Below are 21,891 nucleotides of genomic sequence, written 5' to 3'. Positions count from 1 at the left end.
CAATTCCCATACATTTGCAGTGGTCGAGGTTATGAAAAAGTGAATAATACCATAATGGAACCAGAAGTACTCCTTGCAAAAATATGCCCTGAAAACTTAGAATTACCCCTCCATTCAACTGAATCAGAACGTCTAGTGTACAAATGGCCATGCACGTCAATGTGTAACATTCCTAAACAATGTTTCAAATCTTTACGACAATTCCTCAATAAATATGTAAAAAGCTAAGACAAAATCAAAATTAAATTACTGCAAAATATGGATACCTGTCCAGTGAGCAAGTACACAGGACTACAAGGACATTCATTGGCCTGCATTACAGGACCTACTTGTAAAACCACTTTCCATGATATCAAAAGGATATCAACACATCATTCAATATAAGAAATCTAGTCTATAAACTGTACTATGCTAAAAGTCCTGCTTTAGCACTAGCAAAGTTAAATAACATCCTTCTACATGGTACAGCGAAAGACCTACTTGAAGAAATTCACTATATCCAGAAAAAATATTTTGGAAGTGAACGCCATTTACAGAATGAAATAGCTTTAAACCAATTAAGCAACAATTCTACACATGGCAAACATTTGCTAAACACATACAAAAAAGAAATACTACAATTTAAAAGTACATCAGCTGAAGTACCAAACCATGTATGTGTATGTTGCCGTAGAACTTTTTATAAAAGTAACACAAAAACTGTAGACCTATCATACAAAGACAATGAAGATTTGAAATGGTTTGAATTAGCTCTCTACCTTGTAGCAGAAAACAAGTACGAAATTACTGAGCCCTTAATACTTTGCAGTTACTGCACTACAAAACTTGACAACAACCAAACTCCTTCACGTGCTATCATAAATAATTTGTAATTATACCCAGTACCAAAACCACCACAATAACTTAATTTATATGAGAGCATAAAAAATCAAACAGTACACCCATTTCAAGCAATAATACGCCTTCAACCAAAAACAGCAAAATTACCTCCCTCTGAATTGGTAAAAGGCATTTGTGGAAAAGTAGTTTATTTACCATTAGATCTAAAAGAAAATATGCATACTCTAGGAGTATAACGTCCAATGCAGCAATCTTTAAATTTCTTAGTAAATGGAGTACCTATAAAACACAAAAAAACATGGCAACATCTGGTAGATTTACATAAAGTTAGACAAGCCTTCCAATATCTTAAAGAGAATAATGAATATTACAAAGAAATTAATATTGAAGAAAACTTGAAAGATACAGCTGAAATAATTCAAGAAACACAAGAAGCTGGTCAATTTGAGCTACTAGATCCTGCTACAATATCAAATACTTTGGACCATTATACAATTCATCCTTTGCACTCTAATGACACCGTAGAAGATGTACTGGAAACGTACCAAATGCGTCAAACAAAAAGATCGCCAATCAGCATATGGGAAAAAAGTATAGAAGCACATGTTTTTCCTCTACCCTTTCCTACTGGCAAAGGAGGAAGGTATGATGATAGACCTATTCAAATATCAGCTTCAGAATACCACTCATTACGGATGTATTCTGAAGATCCCAGATTTAGACAAAATGTGGAATACATATTCCACCTACTCTTTGAAAGTGAACTAGCAACTTTATGTTACGGAGTTGCACACATATTAAAATCAGGATCACACTTTCAAAATATGACAGCTATACAATTATTAGAAAAAGTGCAACAAAAGGATGAGGTTTTACAATCAAATATTACAAATCTATTAGCAAATATGCGTGTTACTAAAGAGTACTGGTTTCAACGTCATGGAGATGTACGTTGTATGATCAGAAACCTTGGCCCACCCACTTGGTTTGTTACATTAAGTTGTGCAGAATATGCATGGGAAGATTTACATGATTTCCTACGCATATCAAATAAAAACAAAACAAACATAGATATACTAACACCTGGAGAACTTTGTTCTCAGGATCCTGTTAATGTTTCAAGATATTTTCACCATCGCTTCATTCCTATGCTACATTTTATTTGTAATAAAACGGTTCCTCCCCTTGGAGAAGTGCAACACTTCTTTTGGAGAAAAGAATACCAAGCCAGAGGAGCACCACATATCCACATGCTTTTATGGATTAAAGATGCTCCTAAATTTAGTCAAGACAGTGATGCCACTGTTTTACAGTTTATTGAAAAATATGTCACTTGTGAAATTCCATCAGAAGCCACAAATAGTGATCTTCATGCACAAATTTTACAATTTCAAAGACATAAATGTGGAAAATATTGTTGTCGCAAATAAAAAAAAAAGGGAAATACTACACCAAATGCCGATTTGGTTTCCCTAGACCAGTTACAAATACCGGTCAAGTGAACAACCTCATGTCTTCAGTTAGACACAGTGTTAAAGGTAAGTCACCTAAAAATACATATTACATAAAAAGAAAAGAAGAAGAAAAATATATCAATGATTATAATGCAATCATTGCCCACTTATGGAATGCAAACATAGATGTGCAGTACATTGCAGACAATTCAACTGCAGTTGCACGATACGTCACAGCATACTTAACTAAAGCAGAAAAGACAGAGCTCCAAGACCTCTGGAATGACCTGTCATCAGATAAAACAGTGTCTCAGAAATTATACAGCTTGGGCTTAAAAATGCTCACCCATAGAGAATGTGAATCATATGAAGCAGCTGATCGTTTAACAGGTACTGCATTGTATGGTAAATCTGAAAATATAGTATGGGTAAGTCTTGGTCAGCTAAATCTAGAAAAAGAGTTCTAAAATCATATGAAGATATAGAAACAATAGCCAAACGTGATCCCTACAGCCAAGACATTTTAAAAAACAATTCATTGGACACATACTACCCAAACAGAAGTAATACTTTGGAAAACATGTGTCTATACCACATAGCCCAAAACTACACATACATAAATAATATGAAACCTGATGACAAAAAAGGTAAATATAGAGTGACAAACTGTGAAGGCAGCTTAGTTAAACTCACTAAACCAAATTGAATTAATCATATCAAATTGTCATTAAAGACTCCTCAACATAAAGAAGTATATTACATGTCCCTACTACAACTCTTCAAACCATGGAGAAAAGAAGAACAAATACTAGATAACTACGACTTATATGAGGATGCTTTCAAAGCAAATGAAAGCACTATAACTGATGTAAACTTTACACAGTACAAAACAATGTTGCACAATGAACAGCAACACGAAGAAGAACTCCAAGCCCAACTAGATAAGGACACTCCTGACAGTAGTCAACCTTCTGTAACAGGAAGCCAAGAACCACTGGGAGAACCACTAATAAAATTAGCTATGATAGAAGTAGAAAACACCATGTGTCAGTATGAAGATAAAGAAGACTTAACTATACTACAATCAAAACTAAACAATGAGCAAAGTAGCATTTTTCAAGAAGTAACAAAACAAATTGCACATGGTGTAAAACATGAAAATAAAGAATGTTCCTGCCATAATTATAAACCTATACTACTGTACGTCAGTGGTGAAGCTGATATTTGCAAATCATTACTAATCAAAATCATTAGTAAGTTCCTTCAACAATTGACAAACAACAAACTGTCAGCTGTTGTCACAGCCCCCACAGGTTTAGCTGCCTACAACATAGGTGGTGTTACATTACACCAATTACTACTATTACCAGTAGAACATCAGAACAAATTAAACTATTACAAACTTTCTGCAGAAGCTGCAATGGAATTACGCAGAGTATTGAAACAAATGAAAATGCTACTAATAGATGAAGTGAGCATGGTCTCCAACCTGATGTTAGCTTTGATTCATCTCAGATTACTAGAAATACTCAAAACAGACTATGAAGAGCTCTTTGCAGGAATACACATTATTGTTTTTGGAGATCAGCTTCAATTAACACCAATAAAAGGTGAGCTTATTTTTAAAACATTAGGACCCAAACTCTGCCGTAAAACTGTTGGAAGCATTGGAAATGTCAACCTTTGGCAACATTTCCAATACAGAGAATTAACAGAAAACATGTGGCAATCTGCAGATCTCACTTATGCCAACATTTTAAAAAGTATCAGAGTTGGTATACTTTCTAAAGAAGCAGAAGCAATATTGAAAACCCGGCACATTAATGCACTTTATGGCGATAATGCATGTGCTACAGATGTTATGGAACAATTAGCCCACAAACATGTCAATTGTATGGCCTTAATGCCAACTCTTGCAAGCTGTTTCAAATTCAATGAAATCATGCTAAGTAAAGAAATGCAACCAATCATGGAAATTAGCGGCACAGACAAACTAGATGTACATGGTATGACACTACCCATGTGTGACCAAGCCACAACAAGACTAAATAGTTTAGAAAAATCAATCTCAAACACAGCAGGCTTAGAAAAGATATTAAAATTATCCTTAAGTTGCAGAGTAATGCTTAAACGTAACCTTGACGTGGACCAAGGACTAGTTAATGGAGCACTGGGTACAGTTGTTGGCTTTCAAACATACCCACGCGACAACAAAATTCAGTTTGTCAATATACTCTTTGACAAACTTTCAGAAGTAAAAAGGATAGGACACTCAACAGCTAGATTCCTTCTCTTCAAAGGTCTGTATGTACGCAGAGAACAATTTTCTCTAACTCTTGCATACGCAGTCACGATTCATAAATCACAAGGTCTTACCCTAGACAAAGCAATGATAGATATTGGTAACACAGTCTTTAAAGAAGGCATGAGCTACGTAGCACTATCACGCTTACGCACACTTGAGGGTCTATTTCTAATCAACTTTGATGCAAGTAAAATAAACGCTGATATTCCTTGCATTTTAGAATACAATAGACTTCGCTCACTATAAACCCCCCACCTAAACACATATTCTGTTCCACAAAAAGTAAAACGTTATAAAAGAAAAATAAATCAAACTGAAATGCAACAGGATGTCACTGCAAATCCTCCAAAGAGAGAAAAAGAAACTAATACTTCATCAAGTGCACAAACAAAAAAGAATCAATTAGGGAAATTAAACCAGGTACTTCTTTAAAGAAGGAAGACAAACTCCAAAAAAAGCAGTTAGATACAGAACTACCTGGACCATTTAAATTCTCAAATATAGTTGGTGTAAGTTGCTACGCAAATGTAGCAATGAATATTCTATTTCAATTACCACCAATTGTTGACAACATTTACTTACACAGTACAGACCCATTGTGTTTGCAAATGTTAGTACTTCACAGAAATGCAGCAAACAATCCTGACAACACATATGGTGTTTATGGAATAAGACAACAATTGGACTACTGTGCTGGAATGGTGAAATTCACTATAAACTCACAGGAAGATCCAGAAGAATTTCTAATGTACTTACTACAAGTACTGGAAAACAAAAACATACCTATGAATGAAATCTTTCAGATTTCATACATCTGGAAACATACATGCACTCTCTGCAACAATGTGACACAAGAAGAAATCCCCAATGAACGCTTCATATATATATCAATACCAAATTGTGAATCCATTCCATTTCAGCGACTTGTACAAAATGCAAACCATGGTAGATTATGCTCTACCTGCAATTCAGATAATCGCTCCACGTTAGTAATACAAACACATAGCAAATACATAATACTAATGCTTCTACGTAACAATGCAGATGATACCAAAAACAACTGCAAGCTGACTGGATTCACACATGGTCAAATATCACTTGGTAAGAAAACCTTCACAACAATAGGTATAATCTACCATGCAGGAGCTACAACCAGTTCAGGGCACTACACTGCATATATAAAAAAGAAATGTGGATGGTTTGAATGTAATGATAGTACCATTACTCTAAAGCAGAGATTACCAGCAAATCTTACAAACGCTTATTTGATGTTCTTAAAACCAAAATTTGATAACTAAACTGTAACTGCTCAAAGATTCTACAACAACTAATCAGATAAATGAATACCACTAAATTAGACCAAAAAATACACAGTTAGAATACGCCAATTGGTATCTAACTGTCCCAAAATTTAACAATATCCAAATAGCTAAATCAATACCACTAAAATATAAATTAAAAAATAGACAGTTAGAATACGCCAATTGGTATCTAACTGCTACAAAATTTTATAATATCCAAACAAATAAATAATATGTTACTGCTCCAAAAAAATGCAATAAGCCAAAGTATAAAGCATTAGCCAGAAACAACAAGTGAACACTCAAAACAAACAAATAAACTGTAGAATAACAGAAAAAGGTTTTTTTTTTAATCCAACATGGATTTTTTTTTTCTCCCACAGACCCAATGATTTTAGCAACACATACAAAAACTGAGCAAATTGCACAGTACTCTGATTTGTAATCTACTAAATATGAGGGTCCAACAAAAAAAAAAGTATGTTGATTATACAATGTAATAAGTCATTACAAAATACTTATACTAACATGCTATTTTCTTTTATCATAGAAATTAACAAGAAATACATGTACTCCAGTTACTAGACCAAACAGTAAGTATACAATAATAAGGAGAACCATAGCAGCATATCACATCCATAGTATCTAATACCTTTGTTCCTTATACATTTATTTTTCACCCAAAGTTATAAGCAAATATGAATGTGATATGCTGCGGTGGTTGTTGCCAGGGCATAGAGTCTTGGGTGCATGGCCAAATGGCCATGCACCCAAAACTCTATGCCCTGGCAACAACCACCGCAGCATATCACATCCATAGAGTAAAACATTTCAACTATGGTCTATGGAAACTTTTAATGTCCGCGGACATTATGAGTGTTCTTAGAACACTTTCAACTTGCCAGCGAACAATACGGACAGCATTTTCAGGACACCCCCTACGAACATTTCAGAACAACGCGATAGTTCTTAGAACACTTTCAACTTGACAACGAACAATACGGACAGTGTCACCCCCATTTCGTTTATTTGCGAACATTTCAGGACACCATGAGTGTTCTAAGAACACATTCAACTTGCCATTGAACAATACGAACAGCATCTTCAGGACACCCCCTACGAACATTTCAGAACAACACGAGAGTTCTTAGAACACATTCAACTTGACAAAGAACAATACGGACAGCGTCCTCAGGACACCCCCATTTTGTTTATTTGTGAACATTTCAGGACACCGCAAGTGTTCTTAGAACACATTCAACTTGCCAGTGAACAATACGGACTATGCCTTCAGGACACCCCCTACGAACATTCCAGGACACCGCAAGTGTTCTTAGAAACGTCTTCAGAACACCCCCATTTTGTTTATTTGCGAACATTTCAGGACACCACGAGTGTTCTTAGAACACATTCAACTTGACAGAGAACAATACGGACAGCGTCCTCAGGACACCCCCATTTTGTTTATTTACGAACATTTCAGGACACCCCGAGTGTTCTTAGAAGTGTCTTCAGAACACCACCATCTTGTTTATTTGCGAACATTTCAGGACACTGCGAGTGTTCTTAGAACACATTCAACTTGACAGAGAACAATACGGACAGCGTCCTCAGGACACCCCCTACGAACATTCCCTGGACACTGCAAGTGTTCTTAGAAACGTCTTCAGAACACCCCCATTTTAATTATTTGCGAACATTTCAGGACACTGCAAGTGTTCTTAGAACACATTCAACTTGCCAGCCACAACCCCCATTCATATTTGCGAACATTTCAGGACACAGCGAGTGTTCGACAACATCTTCAGAACACCCCCATTTTGTGTATTTGCGAACATTTCAGGACACCGTGAGTGTTCTTAGAACACATTCAACTTGACAGAGAACAATACGGACAGCGTCCTCAGGACACCCCCTACGAACATTCCCGGACACCGCGAGTGTTCTTAGAAGCATCTTCAGAACACCACCATCTTGTATATTTGTGAACATTTCAGGACATCGCGAGTGTTCTTAGAACACATTCAACGTGACAGAGAACAATACGGACAGCGTCCTCAGAACACCCCCATTTTGTTTATTGCGAACATTTCAGGACACCGCGAGTGTTCTTAGAACACATTCAACTTGCCCGCCACAACATCCCATTCATATTTGCGAACATTTCAGGACACAGCGAGTGTTCGACAACGTCTTCAGAACACCCCCATTTTGTGTATTTGCGAACATTTCAGGACACCGCGAGTGTTCTTAGAACACTTTCTACTTGACAACAAACATTACGGACAGCGTCCTCAGGACACCCCCATTTTGTTTATTTGCGAACATTTCAGGACACCGCGAGTGTTCTTAGAACAGTTTCAGCTTGCTTGCGAACAAAACTAACACATATTGAGTCCTCAGAACACCCCCCATTCAGTTTATTTAGAACATTTCAGAACACCCGTGATGTCCGCAGACAAATCGAACACAAAAAGAACATCTAACACATAAAAAACACAACTTTCATCCTATCTCATACACTCCCACCCTCCACAAACACTCCTACACACCAACACACTCTACTAAATACAAATTTTGAACAAAGTTTCACCACGCTGTCCGCGGACGTCCGCGAATCCAAGATGGCGGGCGCTACCGAAAATCTGACGCGCTTCATGCTTCACGCTCCACGCCGTCCAATCAGCGAACACGTTGCATGTCCGCGGACATCACGCAAGCCAATTGGCCAATCAGGACACTGTCCGCGAAGCGAACAGGGAAGTGTGTCAGTGGACCGAACACAGATATCACTAATTTTTTTGTACCTACTTTTTGGTCATTTTAAAAAAAACTACTGGACGGATTTTCACCAAATTTGCAAAAGCACGCTTTCGGGAGTTTGGTGAGGATTCGTCCAGGGAGAGTGAAGTTGTAAGCCGGCCAAAAAGTGATCTTCCTATGGAAACACCAACTTAACCATAACTACATGGCCACTGCCGTGGCCATGTAATATATATTCAGTGAAAAAACTTTGTCAAAGGGACGTTATGGTTCAATTAGTGCATTAAGCAATGCATTGATATAAATAGCATTCTATTATGAAGTTCCATCCAGTATACTAAGGTACTCATGTAGAAACACAGGCATTGTGTGCAGCATACATGATGGAGGTGCAATATTCATAAGCTTGCCATTTTGAATAGTGAAATGATAACTGTTTTCTTATTAGAGTTTTGCGTACTGTGAAAAATGTGATAAGTAGGTAATAAAACCCACTTACTACATACTTGCATTATTATATACAAAACACAAAGAGAAAAGAACACATGCAAATATGGGTATATACAGGGAAAGTGAAGTAAGTAAAAAAAAGCAGAAGTAGTAGCGGAAACAATTCATAACCTAACTGATTATCTTCATGCAGAGAAATGATTACTCTGTTTCAAAGCTGTTATTTACCCTATGTATATGTATCACATGATGTGACAGGACCCTAAGGAAAGTAGTGTGAGTACAATGTATACAAATATGAGCATATACAGGGAAAGTACAGTAATAATAAAAAAAAAAGATCTATCAGAAAGTGCTGATAACTCTACTGATTATCTTCATGCACAGAAAGGATTGCTGTCTTGCAAGCTTATGTATATGTTTCATATGGTATGACTGGACCCTAAGGGAATTACCTTAAGAACATACTTGAAGGATAGGTGTACAAATATAGTAAGTTTTCCATTTTTAGGTCCTGACTGTTACTGAAGAAAACCATGTGGCCTAGATATGTTAGTAAAGGAAAAAAGGGGGAGCCAGACATCTGATGTCATCAGTGATGTCATCAATGACATTTGTGATGTCATCTTTGATGCCCTGGGTGTTAGTCTTAGCAGTGCACGTTGGTGACGCGAGTTATGGTTGCTTAGCTTACCATAACTGGCGAATTTCAGGGGTTTTTTGGTTTTACTTTGAATCATAACGTCCCTTTAACAACGTTTTTTCACTGAATTTCATAGGTTTTAAGTAGCGCAACTTAACCATATCGTCCCTTTAACAAAGTTTTTTTACTGAATTACATACGTTTTTAGTAGCGCAACGTAACCATAACATCCCTTTAACAAAGTTTTTTTACTGAATTTCACAGGTTTTTATTAGTGCAACTTAACCATAAAGGCACTTTAACAAAGTTTTTTCACTGAATATATATATATCAAAACTTTCTGCGCCGACAGGACAGCATAGTGCTGAGCCGCACTCCCGAAGCAAAGTACCACTCTTCAATTACACAAAATTTGTGCTCCACAGATCGTACCACAGTCCAAAAGAATTAAGTTTAAAAGCGGGAGAGACAAACAGGGCATGAGCAGGGGGTGGGCGGGAGAGACACACTGGGCATGAGCGGGTGTGGGTGGGAGAGACACACAGGGCATGAGCGGGGGGGTGGGCAGGAGGGAGAGACACACGGGGCATGAGCGGGGGGTGGGCGAGAGGGAGAGACACACGGGGCATGAGCGGGGGGTGGGCGGGAGGGAGTGACACACGAGGCATGAGCGGGGGGTTAGCGGGAGGGGAGAGACACACGGGGCATGAGCAGGGGGTGGGTGGGAGAGACAAACAGGGCATGAGCAGGGGGTGGGTGGGAGAGACACAAGGGGTGTGAGCGGGGGTGGGCGGGAGAGACACACGGAGCATGAGCGGGGGTGGGCGGGAGGGAGAGATACACGGGGCATGAACAGGGGTGGGTGGGAGGGAGAGACACACGGGGCATGAGCGGGGGGTGGCCGGGAGGGAGTGACACACGGGGCATGAGCGGAGGTGGGTGGGAGGGAGAGACACATGGGGCATGAGCGGGGGGTGGGCGGGAGGGAGAGACACATGGGGCATGATATAGGGGTGGGAGGGGGAGACACATGGGACATGAGCGGGGGGTGGTCGGGAGGGGGAGACACATGGGGCATGAGCGGGGCATGAGCAGGGGGTGGACGGGAGGGGTAGACAACCGGGGCATGAGCGGGGCATGAACTGGGGTATGGGTGGGAGCGGTAGACACATGGGGCATGAGTGGGGGGTAGGCGGGAGGGGTAGACACACAGGGCATGAGCGGGGGGTGGGCAGGAGGGGGAGACACACGAGGCATGAGCGGGGGGTGGGGGCAGGGGGAGACACACGGGGCATGAGCTGGGGGTGGGCGGGAAAGAGAGACACGCGGGGCATGAGCGGGGGGTCGGCAGGAGGGAGAGACACACGGGGCATGAGCAGGGGGTGGGTGGGAGGGAGAGACACATGGGGCATGAGTGGGGGGAGGGTGGGAGGGGTGGCATGAGCGGGGAGTGGGCGGGAGGGATGAGCGGGGGTGGGCAGGAGGGGTGGGCATGAGCGGGAGGGGTAGACACATGGGGCATGAGCGGGGGGTGGGCATGAGCAGGGGGTGGCCGTTAGGGGTGGTAATGAGCGGGGGTGGGTGGGAGGGATAGACACATGGGGCATGAGCAGGGGGTGGGTGGGAGAGGTAGGCACACGGGGCATGAGCGGAGGGTGGGCGGGAGGGGTAGACACACGGGGCATGAGCGGGGGGTAGGCGGGAGGGGTAGACACACAGGGCATGAGCCGGGGGTGGACGGGAGGGGTAGACACACGGGGCATCAGCGGGGGTGGGCGGGAGGGAGAGAGACACACTGGGCATGAGCAGGGGTGGGGGGAGGGGAGAGACACGGGGCATGAGCGGGGGGTGGGCAGGAAAGAGAGACACGCAGAGCATGAGCGGGGGGTCGGCAGGAGTGAGAGACACAAAGGGGGCATTAGCAGTGGGTGGGTGGGAGATAGAGACACACGGGGCATGAGTGGGGGGAGGGTGGGAGGGGTGGCATGAGCGGGGAGTGGGCGGGAGGGATGAGCGGGGGGTGGGCAGGAGGGGTGGTAATGAGCGGGGGTGGGCGGGAGGGGTAGACACACGGGGCATGAGCAGGGGGTGGGTGGGAGGGGTAGACACACGGGGCAAGAGCGGGGGGGGGTGGGCGGGAGGGGTAGACACATGGGGCATGAGCGGGGGGTGGGCGGGAGGGGTAGACACACGGGCATGAGCAGGAGTGGGCGGGAGGGGTAGACACACGGGGCATGAGCGGGGGGTAGGCGGGAGGGGTAGACACACAGGGCATGAGCAGGGGTGGGCGGGAGGGGTAGACACACGGGGCATGAGCGGGTGGTGGGCGGGAGGGGTAGACACACGGGGCATGAGCGGGGGTGGGCGGGAGGGAGAGAGACACACTGGGCATGAGCGGGGTTGGGGGGAGGGGAGAGACACACAGGGCATGAGCGGTTGTGGGGGGAGGTGGAGAGAGACACACGGGGCATGAGCGGGGGGTGGGAGGGAGGGGAGATGCACATGGGGCATGAGCGGGGGGTGGGGGAGAGGGGAGAGACACACGGGGCATGAGCGGGGGGTGGGGAGGAGGGGAGAGACACACTGGGCATGAGTGGGGGTCAGGGGGAGGGATAGACACATGGGGCATCAGCGGGGGTGGGCGGGAGGGGTGGGCATGAACGCGGCGTGGGCGGGAGGGGTAGACACATGGGGCATGAGCGGGGGGTGGGTGGGAGGGGTAGACACATGTGCATGAGCGGGGGGTGGGCGGGAGGGGTAGATACACGGGGTATGAGCGGGGGGTGGGCAGGAGTGTAGACACATGGGGCATGAGCGGGGTGTGGGCGGGAGGGGCATGAGTTGGGGGAGAGCGGGGGGTGGGCGGGAGGGGTGGGCATGAGCAGGGGGTGGGCATTAGGGGTGGTAATGAGCGGGGGTGGGCGGGAGTGGTAGACACACGGGGCATGAGCGGGGGTGGGCGGGAGGGGTAGGCACATGGGGCATGAGCGGGGGTGGGCGGGAGGGGTAGACACACAGGGCATGAGCGGGGATGGGTGGGAGGGGTAGACACACGGGGCATGAGCGGGGGTGGGGGGAGAGACACACGGGACATGACCGGGGGGTGGGTGGGAAGGGTAGACACACGGGGCATGAGCGGGGGGTGGGCGGGAGGGGTAGACACACGGGGCATGAGCGGGGGTGGGCGGGAGGGGCATGAGCGGGGGGTGGGCAGGAGGGGTAGACACACGGGACATGAGCGGGGGGTGGGCGGGAGGGGCATGAGTTGGGGGAGAGCGGGGGGTGGGCGGGAGGGGTGGGCATGAGCAGGGGGTGGGCATTAGGGGTGGTAATGAGCGGGGGTGGGCGGGAGTGGTAGACACACGGGGCATGAGCGGGGGTGGGCGGGAGGGGTAGGCACATGGGGCATGAGCGGGGGTGGGCGGGAGGGGTAGACACACAGGGCATGAGCGGGGATGGGTGGGAGGGGTAGACACACGGGGCATGAGCGGGGGTGGGGGGAGAGACACACGGGACATGACCGGGGGGTGGGTGGGAAGGGTAGACACACGGGGCATGAGCGGGGGGTGGGCGGGAGGGGTAGACACACGGGGCATGAGCGGGGGTGGGCGGGAGGGGTAGGCACATGGGGCATGAGCGGGGGTGGGCGGGAGGGGTAGACACACAGGGCATGAGCGGGGATGGGTGGGAGGGGTAGACACACGGGGCATGAGCGGGGGTGGGGTGAGAGACACACGGGACATGACCGGGGGGTGGGTGGGAAGGGTAGACACACGGGGCATGAGCGGGGTTTGGGGAGAGAGACACACGGGGCATGAGCCGGGGGTGGTTGGGAAGGGTAGACACACAGGGCATGAGCCGGGGGTGGGCAGGAGGGAGAGAGACACACAGGGCATGAGCGGGGGTGGGGGGGAGGGGAGACACACACGGGGCATGAGTGGGGGTGGAGGGGAGGTAGAGAGAGACACACGGGGCATGAGCGCGGGGGGGGAGGGAGGGTAGAGGCACATGGGGCATGAGCGGGGGGTGGGGGGAGGGGAGAGACACACGGGGCATGTGCAGGGGGTGGGGAGGAGGGGAGAGACACATGGGGCATGAGTGGGGGGTGGGGGGGAGGGATAGACTCACGAGGCGTGAGCGGGGGGTCAGGGGGAGGAATAGACACATGGGGCATGAGCGGGGGTTGGGTGGGAGGGGTGGGCAATGAGCGCGGGGTGGGCGGGAGGGGTAGACACATGGGGCATGAGCGGGTCGTGGGCGGTAGGGGTAGACACACGGGCATGAGCGGGGGGTGGGCTGAAGGGGTAGACACACGGGAATGAGCGGGATGGGCGGGAGGGCCATGAGCAGGGGGTGGGCAGGAGGGATAGACACACGGGACATGAGTGGGGGGTCGGCGGGAGATGCATGAGCGGGGGGTGGGCAGGAGGGGTAGACACACGGGGCATGAGCGGGGGGTGAGCGGGAGGGGTAGACACACGGGGCATGAGCAGGGGGTGGGCAGTAGGGGTAGACACACGGGGCATGAGCGGGGGGTGGGCGGGAGGGGTAGACACACGTGGCCTGAGCGGGGGTGGGCGGGAGGGGCATGAGCAGGGGGTGGGCGGGAGGGGTAGACACACAGGGCATGAGCGGGGGCGGGTGCGAGAGACAAACAGGGCATGAGCAGGGGGTGGGCGGGAGAGACACACTGGGCATGAGCAGGGGTGGGCGGGAGAGACACACAGGGCATGAGCAGGGGGTGGGCGGGAGTGAGAGACACACGGGGCATGATCGGGGGGTTGGCGGGAGGGAGAGACACACGGGGCATGAGCGGGGGGTGGGCGGGAGGGAGTGACACACGGGGCATAAGCGGTTGTTAGCGGGAGGGGAGAGACACACGGGGCATAAGCGGGGAGTGGCCGGGAGAGACAAACAGGGCATGTGCAGGGGGTGGGCGGGAGAGAGACACGGGGCATGAGCGGGGGGTGGGCGGGAGAGACACACGGGGCATGAGCGGGGGGTGGGCGGGAGGGAGAGACACATGGGGCATGAGCGGGTGGTGGGTGGGAGGGAGAGACACACGGGGCATGAGCGGGTGGTGGCCGGGAGGGAGTGATACACGGGGCATGAGCGGGGGTGGGCGGGAGGGAGAGACACACGGGGCATGAGCGGGGGGTGGGCGGGAGGGAGAGACACATGGGGCATGAGCGGGGGGTGGGCGGGAGGGGGCGACACATGGGGCATGAGCGGGGAGTGGGCGGGAGGTTGAGACACATGGGGCATGAGCGGGGCATGAGTGGGGGTTGGGCGGGAGGGGTAGACACACGGGGCATGAGCGGGGCATGAACTGGGGGATGGGTGGGAGCGGTAGACACATGGGGCATGAGTGGGGGGTGGGCGGGAGGGGTAGACACACGGGGCATGAGCGGGGGATGGGCAGGAGGGGGAGACACATGGGGCATGAGCGGGGGGGTGGGGGCAGGGGGAGACACACGGGGCATGAGCGGGGGGTGGGCGGGAAGGAGAGACACGCAGGGCATGAATGGGGGGTCGGCAGGAGGGAGAGACACACGGGGCATGAGCAGGGGTTGGGTGGGAGGAAGAGACACACGGGACATGAGCGGGGGGTGGGCGGGAGGGGTGGCATGAGTGGGGAGTGGGCGGGAGGGATGAGCAGGGGATGTGCGGGAGGGATGAGCGGGGGGTGTGCGGGGTAGACACATGGGGCATGAGCAGGGGGTGGGCATGAGCAGGGGGTGGGCGTTAGGGGTGGTAATGAGTGGGTTTGGGCGGGAGGGGTAGACACACGGGGCATGAGCAGGGGGTGGTTGGGAGGAGCATGAGTTGGGGGTGAGCGGGAGGAGTAGACACACGCGGCATGAGTGAGGGGTGGGTGGGAGTTGTAGACACACGGGGCATGAGTGGGGGGTGGGCGGGAGGGGTAGACACATGGGGCATAAGCTGGGGGTGGGCGGGAGGGGTATTAGCGGGTGGTGGGTGGGAGGGGTAGACACACGGGGCATGAGCGGGGGGTGTGCGGGAGGGGTAGACACATGGGGCATGAGCAGGAGGTGGGCGGGAAGGGCATGAGCAGGGGTGGGTGGGAGGGGTAGACACATGGGGCAGGAGCTGGGGTGGGCAGGAGGGAGAGACACACTGGGCATGAGCGGGGGGTGGGCGGGAGGGAGAGACACACACGGGGCATGAGCGGGGGGTGGGCGGGAGGGAGTGACACATGGGGCATGAGCGGGGGGTTAGCAGGAGGGGAGAGACACACGGGGCATGAGCGGGGGGTGGGCGGGAGAGACAAACAGGGCATGAGCAGGGGATGGGCGGGAGAGACACACTGGGCATGAGCGGGGGTGGGTGGGAGAGACACACAGGGCATGAGCGGGGGGTGGGCAGGAGTGAGAGACACACGGGGCATGAGCGGGGGGTGGGCGGGAGGGAGAGACACATGGGGCATGAGCGGGGGGTGGGCGGGAGGGAGTGACACACGGGGCATACGCGGGGGGTTAGCAGGAGGGGAGAGACACACGGGGCATAAGCGGGGGTGGCCGGGAGAGACAAACAGGGCATGAGCAGGGGGTGGGCGGGAGAGACACACGGGGCATGAGAGGGGGGTGGGCGGGAGGGAGAGACACATGGGGCATGACCGGGGGGTGGGTGGGAGGGAGAGACACATGGGGCATGAGCGGGGGGTGGGTGGGAGGTTAGTGACACACGGGGCATGAGCGGGGGTGGGCGGGAGGGAGAGACACACGGGGCATGAGCGGGGGTGGGCGGGAGAGAGAGACACATGGGGCATGAGCGGGGGGTGGGCGGGAGGGGGAGACACATGGGGCATGAGCGGGGGGTGGGCGGGAGGGGGAGACACATGGACACATGGGGCATGAGCGGGGCATGAGCGGGGGGTGGGCGGGAGGGGTAGACACACAGGGCATGAGCGGTGGGTGGGCGGGAGAGACAAACAGGGCATGAGCAGGGGGTGGGCGGTTGAGACACACTGGGCATGAGCGGGGGTGGGCGGGAGAGACACACAGGGCATGAGCGGGGGGTGGGCGGGAGTGAGAGACACACGGGGCATGAGCGGGGGTTGGGCAGGAGGGAGTGACACACGGGGCATAAGCGGGGGTTAGCGGGAGGGGAGAGACACACGGGGCATGAGCGGGGGGTTGGCGGGAGAGACACACGGGGCATGAGCGGGGGTTGGGCAGGAGAGACACATGGGGCATGAGCGGGGGGTGGGCGGGAGGGAGAGACACATGGGGCATGAGCAGGTGGTGGGTGGGAGGGACACACGGGGCATGAGCGGGGGGTGGCCGGGAGGGAGTGACACACGGGGCATGAGCGGGGGGTGGGCAGGAGGGAGAGACACATGGGGCATGAGCGGGGGGTGGGCGGGAGCTGGAGACACATGGGGCATGAGTGGGGGGTCGGCGGGAGGGGGAGACACATGGGGCATGAGCAGGGCATGAGCAGGGCATGAGCGGGGGGTGGGCGGGAGGGGTGGCATGAGCGGGGAGTGGGCGGGGGGGATGAGCGGGGGGTGGGCGGGAGGGGTGGGCATGAGCGGGAGGGGTAGACACATGGGGCATGAGCGGGGGGTGGGCATGAGCAGGGGGTGGGCATTAGGGGTGGTAATGATCAGGGGTGGGCGGGAGGGGTAGACACACGGGGCATGAGCAGGGGGTGGGCGGTTGCTGTAGACACACAGGGTATGAGCGGGGGGTGGGCAGGAGAGGTAGACACACGAGGCATGAGCGGGGGGGTGGGCAGTCGGGGAAGACACATGGGGCATGAGCGGGGGATGGGTGGGAGGGGCATGAGCAGGGGGTGGGCAGGAGGGGTAGACACACGGGACATAAGCGGGGGGTGGGCGGGAGGGTCATGAGTTGGGGGTGAGCGGGGGGTGGGCGGGAGGGGTGGGCATGAGCAGGGGGTGGGCATTAGGGGTGGTAATGAGCGGGGGTGGGCGGGAGGGGTAGACACACGGGGCATGAGCGGGGGGTGGGCGCGAGGGGCATGAGCAGGGGGTGGGCGGGAGGGGTAGACACACAGGGCATGAGCGGGGGGTGGGTGGGAGAGACAAACAGGGCATGAGCAGGGGGTGGGCGGGAGAGACACACTGGGCATGAGCGGGGGTGGGCGGGAGAGACACACAGGGCATGAGCAGGGGGTGGGCGGGAGTGAGAGACACACGGGGCATGAGCGGGGGGTTGGCGGGAGGGAGAGACACACGGGGCATGAGCGGGGGGTGGGCGGGAGGGAGTGACACACGGGGCATAAGCGGTTGTTAGCGGGAGGGGAGAGACAAACAGGGCATGAGCAGGGGGTGGGCGGGAGAGAAACATGGGGCATCAGCGGGGGGTGGAAGGGAGAAACACATGGGGCATGAGCGGGGGGTGGGCGGGAGGGAGAGAAACATGGGACATGAGCGGGTGGTGGGTGGGAGGGAGAGACACATGGGGCACGAGCGGGGGGTGGCCGGGAGGGAGTGACACACGGGGCATGAGCGGGGGTGGGCGGGAGGGAGAGACACACGGGGCATGAGCAGGGGGTGGGCGGGAGGGAGAGACACATGGGGCATGAGCGGGGGGTGGGCGGGAGGGGGCGACATATGGGGCATGAGCGGGGAGTGGGCAGGAGGTTGAGACACATGGGGCATGAGCGGGGGGTGGGCCGGAGGGGTAGACACACGGGGCATGAGCGGGGCGTGAACTGGGGGATGAGTGGGAGCGGTAGACACATGGGGAATGAGTGGGGGGTGGGCGGAGGGGTAGACACACGGGGCATGAGCGGGGGGTGGGCGGGAGGGAGAGACACACGGGGCATGAGCGGGGGGTGGGTGGGAGGGAGTGACACATGGGGCATGAGCGGGGGGTTAGCAGGAGGGGAGAGACACACAGGGCATGAGCGGGGGGTGGGCGGGAGAGACAAACAGGGCATGAGCAGGGGGTGGGCGGGAGAGACACACTGGGCATGAGCGGGGGTGGGTGGGAGAGACACACAGGGCATGAGCGGGGGGTGGGCAGGAGTGAGAGAAGACACACAGGGCATGAGCGGGTGGTGGGCGGGAGGGAGAGACACATGGGGCATGAGCGGGGGGTGGGCGGGAGGGAGTGACACACGGGGCATAAGCGGGGGGTTAGCGGGAGGGGAGAGACACACGGGGCATAAGCGGGGGGTGGCCGGGAGAGACAAACAGGGCATGAGCAGGGGGTGGGCGGGAGAGACACACGGGGCATGAGAGGGGGGTGGGCGGGAGAGACACATAGGGCATGAGCAGGGGGTGGGCGGGAGGGAGAGACACATGGGGCATGAGCGGGAGGTGAGTGGGAGGGAGAGACACACGGGGCATGAGCGGGGGGTGGGCGGGAGGGGTGATCATGAGCGGGAGGGGTAGACACATGGGGCATGAGCAGGGGGTGGGCATGAGCAGGGGGTGGGCGTTAGGGGTGGTAATGAGCGGGGGGGTGGGCGGGAGGGGTAGACACACGGGGCATGAGTGGGGGTGGGCGGGAGGGGTAGAAACACAGGGCATGAGCGGGGGGTGGGCGGGAGGGGTAGACAGACGGGCATGAGCGGGGGTGGGCGGGAGGGGTAGACACACGGGGCATGAGCGGGGGGTAGGCGGGAGGGGTAGACACACAGGGCATGAGCGGGGGTGGTCAGGAGGGGTAGACACACGGGGCATGAGCGGGGGTGGGAGGGAGGGGAGAGACACACAGGGCATGAGCGGGGGTGGGGGGAAGGTGGAGAGAGACACACGGGACATGAGCGGGGGGTGGGAGGGAGGGGAGAGGCACATGGGGCATGAGTGGGGGGTTAGGGGGAGGGATAGACACATGGGGCATGAGCGGGGGGTGGGCGGGAGGGGTGAGCATGAGCGCGGGGTTTGCAGGAGGGGTAGACACATGGGGCATGAGTGGGGGTGGGTGGGAGGGGTAGACACACGTGCATGAGCGGGGGGTGGGCAGGAGGGGTAGACACACGGGGCATGAGCGGGGGATGGGGAAGAGGGGAGAGACACACGGGGCATGAGTGGGGGGTTAGGGGGAGGGATAGACACATGGGGCATGAGCGGGGGGTGGGCGGGAGGGGTGAGCATGAGCGCGGGGTTTGCAGGAGGCGTAGACACATGGGGCATGAGCGGGGGTGGGTGGGAGGGGTCGACACACGGTGTATGAGGGGGGGTGGGCAGGAGGGGTAGACACATGGGGCATGAGCGGGGGAGGGGCGAGAGCGGGGGTGGGCAGGAGGGGTAGACACACGGGACATGAGCGGGGGGTGGGCGGGAGGGGCATGAGCGGGGGGTGGGCGGGAGGGGTAGACACACAAGGCATGAGCGGGGGGTGAGCGTGAGGGGTAGACACACGGGGCATGAGCGGGGGGTGGGCGGTAGGGGTAGACACATGGGGCATGAGTGGGGGGTGGGCGGGAGGGGTAGACACATGAACATGAGCGGGGGGTGGGCGGCAGGGGCATGAGCGGGGGGTGGGCGGGAGGGCTAGACACACAGGGCATGAGCGGGGGGTGGGTGGGTGTGGTAGACACACGAGGCATGAGCGGGGGGTGGGCGGGAGAGGTAGACACAAGGGGCATGAGTGAGGGTGGGCGGGAGGGGTAGACACAATGAGCGGGGGGTGGGCGGGAGGGAGAGACACACGGGGCATGAGCAGGGAGTGGGCGGGAGGGATGAGCGGGAGGTGGGCAGGAGGGGTGTGCATGAGCGGGAGGGGTAGACACACGGGGCATGAGCGGGGGATGGGGAAGAGGGGAGAGACACACGGGGCATGAGTGGGGGGTTAGGGGGAGGGGTAGACACATGGGGCATGAGCGGGGGGTGGGCGGGAGGGGTGAGCATGAGCGCGGGGTTTGCAGGAGGCGTAGACACATGGGGCATGAGCGGGGGTGGGTGGGAGGGGTCGACACATGGGGTATGAGGGGGGGTGGGCAGGAGGGGTAGACACATGGGGCATGAGCGGGGGAGGGGCGAGAGCGGGGGTGGGCAGGAGGGGTAGACACACGGGACATGAGCGGGGGGTGGGCGGGAGGGGCATGAGCGGGGGGTTGGCGGGAGGGGTAGACACACAAGGCATGAGCGGGGGGTGAGCGTGAGGGGTAGACACACGGGGCATGAGCGGGGGGTGGGCGGTAGGGGTAGACACATGGGGCATGAGTGGGGGGTGGGCGGGAGGGGTAGACACATGAACATGAGCGGGGGGTGGGCGGCAGGGGCATGAGCGGGGGGTGGGCGGGAGGGCTAGACACACAGGGCATGAGCGGGGGGTGGGTGGGTGTGGTAGACACACGAGGCATGAGCGGGGGGTGGGCGGGAGAGGTAGACACAAGGGGCATGAGTGAGGGTGGGCGGGAGGGGTAGACACAATGAGCGGGGGGTGGGCGGGAGGGAGAGACACACGGGGCATGAGCAGGGAGTGGGCGGGAGGGATGAGCGGGAGGTGGGCAGGAGGGGTGTGCATGAGCGGGAGGGGTAGACACACGGGGCATGAGCGGGGGATGGGGAAGAGGGGAGAGGCACACGGGGCATGAGTGGGGGGTTAGGGGGAGGGGTAGACACATGGGGCATGAGCGGGGGGTGGGCAGGAGGGGTGAGCATGAGCGCGGGGTTTGCAGGAGGCGTAGACACATGGGGCATGAGCGGGGGTGGGTGGGAGGGGTCGACACACGAGGTATGAGGGGGGGTGGGCAGGAGGGGTAGACACATGGGGCATGAGCGGGGGAGGGGCGAGAGCGGGGGTGGGCAGGAGGGGTAGACACACGGGACATGAGCGGGGGGTGGGCGGGAGGGGCATGAGCGGGGGGTTGGCGGGAGGGGTAGACACACAAGGCATGAGCGGGGGGTGAGCGTGAGGGGTAGACACACGGGGCATGAGCGGGGGGTGGGCGGTAGGGGTAGACACATGGGGCATGAGTGGGGGGTGGGCGGGAGGGGTAGACACATGAACATGAGCGGGGGGTGGGCGGCAGGGGCATGAGCGGGGGGTGGGCGGGAGGGCTAGACACACAGGGCATGAGCGGGGGGTGGGTGGGTGTGGTAGACACACGAGGCATGAGCGGGGGGTGGGCGGGAGAGGTAGACACAAGGGGCATGAGTGAGGGTGGGCGGGAGGGGTAGACACAATGAGC

Source organism: Ambystoma mexicanum, chromosome 7q, assembly GCF_040938575.1.
Source record: "Ambystoma mexicanum isolate Mex_15411 chromosome 7q, UKY_AmexF1_1, whole genome shotgun sequence".
NCBI lineage: Eukaryota > Metazoa > Chordata > Amphibia > Caudata > Ambystomatidae > Ambystoma > Ambystoma mexicanum.
This window is presented reverse-complemented; position numbering follows the sequence as displayed.